The following is a 7,394-nucleotide window of genomic DNA, read 5'->3' as shown; positions in this document are numbered from 1 at the left end:
CGGTACTTAAGAAATATTTGTCTGATGTACAATTACCGAGTATACAATAACCTATTTTGAATATTTCTTGTTCAAATGAAGTACTGTCTGCAAAGCATGCATAATCATATGGTAGGGCAGGTCGTGTCATTTGTATCTCCCTTCTATTTCATACAGTACAACTGTATTCTGTCGTCACAAGTGTCAACTTAGTTTTGTGTCCGACACAATTATCAATAATAGTGATAATTTTAGAATAAAGTGCTTATCTTATAGTAAAACAAGTTCAATTTTATGTGTTCTTTATTTTCTGTTTTTACACTTTTTTATTTAATCTTGGAAAACATGTCAACTAATGTGAGAAAATTTCGTTTTTCCTGTTATATTTGACACTTGTGACGTTGTGTATAATTAGTCCATTTGTCTGTTGCCACCTATGTTCCCACTAATACAGTACTCACACTGGCCTACAAATTTTCGACTTTTCACATTTATTATGTTGTTTAACTTTTATCCTTGTGATTTATTCATCAAAGATTGGTTTGTAAATTGTGAAATTTATTTATAAATTCATACAATTTTTTTGTAGATACACTGTTAAATTTCCATGTTCACCCTGAAGGGATGCGACTTCAGTGACGACTGTACAGAATATATGTAGACTTTTTAGTTTTAACAAAAGTGTTGGTTCCCTGCAGCTGGAAACATGTTTCTTTTAGTGCCAAATTAGTTATGGCAGAACATTAAAAGACTATTTCATAAATTTTTGGTCCTCAGTAAAGTGTCATCTTTTGTCGTTAGTTCTGTATATTAATATAGATATCGATTCATCATAAACTTTGTATATAATATATATACAGAGTCAATTCTTTTTTTGTTTGATAAGTTTTGTTTTGAGTATCGACATGAATAAAATGTTTACAATGACAGATATACTCAGTTATAATTTATTTATTTGTGCCAAATGGTGCTCCAGAACCCCATGACAATACGCTGTTTCCTGATCCTTTGATGCTTCCTTAGCCTTCATTATCTCTAAGTAACTGCTCAATTTCCTGCCGAATCCTGTCCGCCTCTCGTTCTGCTGTCTCAGCCTAAATCAATTAATCAATCATACTACCAACTTTAGGACCCTCCTAACCAAAGATGGTTGGTTTGATTTGAATATTATCTTTCTTGAACGTTTAAATTAATCTCAACCTTTTCTTCAGCTTTGGTAGCTTCATCATCCTTCTCAGCAGAAGCAGCTCCATACATGTCCTCCATATCTCTAAACAGTATTATTCTACTGGGCGCAATTTAATACTTCTAAGATGACTGTATACAGATTTTTTGAATTTAGTTTTGCTCAAAACTTTTATTTAATTTCAGAAATGAGTTTGGTTGAAGAAAAACGCAATATTTTAATTGAATTATTCAGATGTTATCAAAGTCTCAAGTTTGAAACAAGAAACTGAGTTCTTCTCACACACTTTTACATTTCAAGCTATTAGTTCTGCTAGATTAGTGTCAAGTTTGATATATCAAAGGTTTACACCATCAGGCAGAAAAGATATGTTAAAGAAATTGAGTTTGAGCAAAGAACTAGATTTTTTAATAAAATATTGTTTTTACCTTAACTGTGAAACCTTTTTTCTTTTTTCTTCAAATTCTCTAAAAATAAACACAATTTTAATAATTTCAACAATTTCATCTCATTATACATAAAATTTTATTAAACCATTTTATAGATTCTTAAAACTTCCATAGAATCAATATAACGTATTTTTCATTTGACTATAATAGATAAATATTTGCACATTATTAAATTCATTTTTGGAGACACACAAATGCTCCAATTCTATAATTTATAAACTTATTGAAATGTTTTCACCAAAAGTAATCTTCAAAACAAACATTTTCTAATACCTTCATCTTTGCAACCTGATGGTTTAAACCTTTGATATTTTAAACTTTGATTATTTGCTCTAAGATAAGGCATAGTTTGAAATATCGTAGGTCTATGACATTGGGTTGCAAAGCCAAAAAGATTAGAAAATAAGAGTTTGGGGCATAGACTCCTTTACTTTTAACAGTTTGAAGATTTTCTTTAAATCAGTATCCGTTTTGGATCAAATTTTAGGAGTAGATAGAAATTATCTGTCATCACATTTTTTGATTTTAAATCCCTTATTTCAATGGGATTAATAGTTTGAGGGGGATTTTAGGTCACAAAAAATAATTATTTTATCTATCTATCTATCTATCTATCTATCTATATACCTATCTATACCTATCTATCAAAAGTTTACAAGGAAAGTATAATTTTGTCGAAGGTCACACTTATCAGATTATTTTTGAAATTAAGAAATGAAATAAATTTTTTTTTAAAGAAATATTTTTCACCTCCTTTTCTCCTCTAGCTCTCTTCTTAACTCCGTCAACTATAACAGATGATAGAATTAAAAAGATTGGTCAACAAAATTACATTTCTCTGGTTTCATACTCTGGCCAACTGATGTCGTATACCTTTCATTTCAAAATATGAAATTTGATAGATCATATTGAAAAAATTTGAAGTATTAAAAATAAACAGCATCAGGTTGCAAGAATAATGTTTTATTATAAAATTACGCTGTTTGTGTAAATTGACCCAATTTCGGCAATATAGTTGCTTATTCCATACATTTATATCTGAATGTGACGTAATTTTCTTTTTATTTATAAATTATATTATCCCAGACAAATGTTAAAATATGTATACACTAACGTATATGTATAGTAAAGACCCACTTTATATACGCATCTAGAAATAAGGAACAATTTTTTTCTTCAAAACTATAATTTTGTCATAAATAAGTTTTGATAAAATGTTCGTAATTTCCCAATGATTTGATTAAGTTCTACCATTGGAATTTGCTTTCTTAAGAATAAATGTAATTCACGTCAAACTAAAGTAAATTCACGTCAAACTAAAGTAAATTCACGTCAAACTAAAGCAAATTCACGTAAATTCACGTCAAACTAAAGTAAATTAACGTCTAACTAAAGTAAATCCACGTCAAACTTAAGTATATTCACGTCAAACTAAAGTAAAATCACGTCAAACTAAAGTAAATTGCAATTAAAATTGAAATCCTTCAGCAACAAATCCTATTGAAGAGATATTGAGATTAATAAAACTAATTTTTAATATGTAACCGGGTAATTTTCCTGATCTCATTCTAAAATCAAAACTCGAGGAGCTACGATTCTAGTTAGCAATGTGATTTTAGTCTAATGCAGAATATATTTTAGTTTAATGTAGCCAGAATATTGAAGTTAAGGAAATTTTACTTTACCAAGGGTTCCCAAGACCAAAAAATTAATTTTTCCCAAAAAAGTAGTCGTACACATTTTTATTATCTTTTGAGATGAATATATTTTTATGAAACCTTCGCAGAGCGGGTGGTTATTTTTTTTTGTCCCAAGGGACGTTAAGTAACATAACTTCCCTCTGTAAAGGGAATCATGGGTCGGTAATGTTGGTGAGAAGACGGTAAAAAAATGTAAATTTTACTTTTTTATGTTTTTTAGTTTAGTTTAGTTATTTTGTTAACAGATCAATTTAAGTATTTGTTTGAATGTTCAAGAATTCACCTGAATCTGTATATTCTCCATATCCTGTTTCAGTTCTCCTCTAGAAAATAAAAATAAATTAAGCTTTTGCCACAACACAAACTCAATCTTTTGTATCCAATTACTTTGCAACCAAATGTCGTAGACCTTTGATATTTCAAACTATGAATATTGAATTGCAGTTTAAAGATTACATGTTCATCTCCCTAACCATATTCCATTATCTACCTATCCATATTCAATTATCTATCAAACCATATTCCATTATCTTTCAAACCATATTCCATTATCTATCTAACCATATTCAATTATCTATCTAACCATATTCAATTATCTATCTAACCATATTCAATTATCTATCTAACCATATTCAATTATATATCTAACCATATTCAAATATCTATCAAACCATATTCCATTATCTCCCTATCCATATTCCATTATCTCCCTAACCATATTCCATTATCTCCCTATCTATATTCCATTATCTCCCTAACCATATTCCATTATCTCCCTATCTATATTCCATTATCTCCCTAACCATATTCCATTATCTCCCTATCTATATTCCATTATCTCCCTAATCATATTCCATTATCTCCCTATCCATATTCCATTATCTCCCTAACCATATTCCATTATCTCCCTATCCATATTCAATTATCTATTTAACCATATTCAATCATCTATTTAACCATATTCCATTATCTCCCTAACCATATTCAATTATCTATCTAACCATATTCAATTATCTCTCTATCCATATTCAATTATCTATCTAACCATATTCAATTTTCAAGCTAACCATATTCCATTATCTCCCTAACAATATTCAATTATCTATCTAACCATATTCAATTCTCTATTTCACCATATTTAGTTAACTTTCAAACTATATTCCATTATCCCCCAAACCATTTTGCATTATCTCTCTATCTCTATTCAATTATCTCCCTATCCATATTCCATTATCTCCCTATCTATATTCCATTATCTCCCTAATCATATTCCATTATCTCCCTATCTATACTCCAGTACCTCTCTATCTATATTCCATTATCACCCTATCCATATTCCATTATCTCCCTATCCATATTTAATTATCTCCCTAATCATATTCCATTATCTCCCTCATCATATACAATTTTTTTCATTCCATTATTCCATTTTATGACCATATTCCATTATTCCATTTTATAGCCATATTCTATTATTCCATTTATAACCATTTTCCATTATTCCATTTTATAACCATATTTTATTATTCCATTTTATAACCATATTCCATCATTTCATTTTATAACCATATTCTATAATTCCATTTTATAACCATATTCCATCATTTCATTTTATAACCATATTCTATAATTCCATTTTATAACCATATTCCATTAATCCAGTTTATAACCATATTCCATTATTCCATTTTATAACCATATTCCATTATTCCATTTTATAACCATATTCCATTATTCCATCTTATAACCATATTTTATTATTCCATTATAACCATATACCATTATTCCATTATTTCATTTTATAACCATATTCTATTATTCCATTTTATAACCATATTCTATTATTCCATTTTATACCCATATTCCATTATTCCATTTTATAACCATATTCCATTATTCCATTATACCATATTCCATTATTCCATTATAACCATATTCCATTATTTCATTATAACCATATTCCATTTTTTTCAACCTTGTTCCTTCTAATCACACAATTTTCTTCTTTAGTTTTAGTTTGCTCTTTTACAAACATTTTGTACTCACACACAATGTGACTGTATTCTTACACAATTATCAAACAATTTCATTGTATTCTCACCAAATTTTATTGTATAATCAAACAATTTTATACTTTTCTCACACAATTTTATTCATGTCTAACGCAATCTTAATCTATTCTCACACGATCTTCACGAATTTTAATAAGCTGACCTAAACCGAGCGTTCTCAATAGCAGAACCCAACAGGATTTGTACAATCTGATTCTTCTCTTCTACTTGACTGCAGTAAAAAGCATTTTCAAAGGATTTTTTTAAAACTTACTTTTTAAAAAAATTTAAATATTTATTAAAAAATCTAAATGAAGTGAAAGAAACTTTTCCTGAGGCAGTGATCGGCTTGTTTATCAAGTTCTTCAGCTTCAATAATCCTGTAAAAATAAAAAAATAAATTTTTTTAAATCTTAAAAATGCATTTATGTATTTTCATATTATAATTCTTGGACCAGATAAATAACAAAAAATGTTTTTCTTCATTTAAATCTACGAAATATTCATTCATTGTTATTATAAACAAAAATTACTAAGACATATTTAACCCTATTTGGTCTGGGGACCCCCCCCCCCCATCGTTTTTATGCGATTACTCAAAAATAATTTGAGCTAGGAGGCTCAACTTTGAGCTACGAAGCTCAAATTTTCTGGCTTTGTTAACTTACACATTCCCCTCAGTTAAGGCTAAAAGCTGGGCTTTTATACCTACTGCCTGAGTCCTCAGATATACTGCCTGAATGCCTTATTTTACCTACACCAGATTAAATCTATATTTAGACCTACTTACACTTTACAGCTCTTTGGAAAGCAGAGAGTAAGCAAAGAAATTTTCCAAAGAATTTTGCACAGACGCCTTTAAATGGAATTTGCGCATTTTCAGTTTTTCTTGAATTCACATTTAGGTTTTTAAATTTTTGCAAATGGTTTTGCATATTTGAATTCGCACAATAAGAAAATAGAAGTGAGGTCAATTTGACCCTCCCCCCCCCCCAGGAAATCAGTCAGTAAACCAGACGTCAGGCTAAAAAGGGTCAAATGTTTTATAACTGAAGATTGATAAATTTCCATTGTGGTTTTAGTGGTTTGCGGATGGCAAAGATTATCTAAAGAAATTAGTATAAATCAATTTCTTAGATAGAAAAACGAATATATATATTATTGTTTCTTGATAATGGTTTATCAAGGATGGTTTTGGTTTTGCAACTTTTGGGGTATACTTACACTTACAGTCCCTTGAGATGAGAAAAGAATGAAAAAGTATTTGTAATGAAAAACTAATCCATAAAGCTGAAATGAACCAAAGACGTTAGAATAGTAGAAGACAGGGCATTAGGAATTTATACGAATAGTGTGTTTTTATAAAACGTTTTCAACGGATTTCGAAAATTTTGAGTTGTGTGCGGCATTCTTAGATAGTTGCGCAAGCGACAAGAGAAATAAACAAATTAATTAAAACATATTATAAAATATAAACTATATACAAATGTGGCGAAAGATAATCGATGACTATATGGTTGTAATATCTGAATGATTTGTTTGAAATTAATTTGATTTTTTACAGTCTAAGTAGTATGTTGCAATTTGCACAATTTGTATGGACGCTAAGTTATTCGGTATGAGACGTCTTTAACAATTTTCTCCTTACAGACGCAACAGATAGAAATAAGATTAGTAGCGATCAAAAGCGCTTTTTTATCGCATTAAGCCTATACCCCCTTTCATTTTTCGCGAACACTCCCTTTAAAACGTCATTTACTAAATAATTTAATCATTGAAGTTGCTAAATATGGTGGGAAAATAACGACACGGTTATAAACTTTAAATTTGTTTTAATCAGTTATAGGATAGGATGCTCTCCTGACAAAATAAAGCTAAAATTGTGATTTTGTTACGCATCTCATTTGTATGAAAAATACCACATATTTTAAAACAAAATTTGTTAGGTGTCATTAAGTATAGTTTTGTAAAAGTCTAAGCAGAATTTTAGGCCAGTAACGTGAGCAAGGCCGAAAAAAACCTTGGTTTT

General features: G+C 29.2%; 1 long non-coding RNA gene across 1 annotated transcript; it reads right to left on the bottom strand.

The window, feature by feature from the left end:
* Positions 1-1,595: 1,595 nt before the first annotated feature.
* Positions 1,596-5,604, bottom strand: LOC111713638 (uncharacterized). Its single transcript, XR_002767757.1, has 4 exons — positions 5,529-5,604; positions 3,598-3,637; positions 2,365-2,402; positions 1,596-1,632 (listed from the first exon to the last, which is right to left on the bottom strand). It is a non-coding gene; the product is annotated as an uncharacterized LOC111713638 (long non-coding RNA).
* Between the last annotated feature and the right edge of the window lie 1,790 nt (positions 5,605-7,394).

Source organism: Eurytemora carolleeae, unplaced genomic scaffold, assembly GCF_000591075.1.
Source record: "Eurytemora carolleeae unplaced genomic scaffold, Eaff_2.0 scaffold1325, whole genome shotgun sequence".
Taxonomy (NCBI): Eukaryota; Metazoa; Arthropoda; class Copepoda; order Calanoida; family Temoridae; genus Eurytemora; species Eurytemora carolleeae.
Note: the sequence above shows the minus strand (reverse complement) of the source record. Positions and strands in the feature narration are given on the sequence as shown.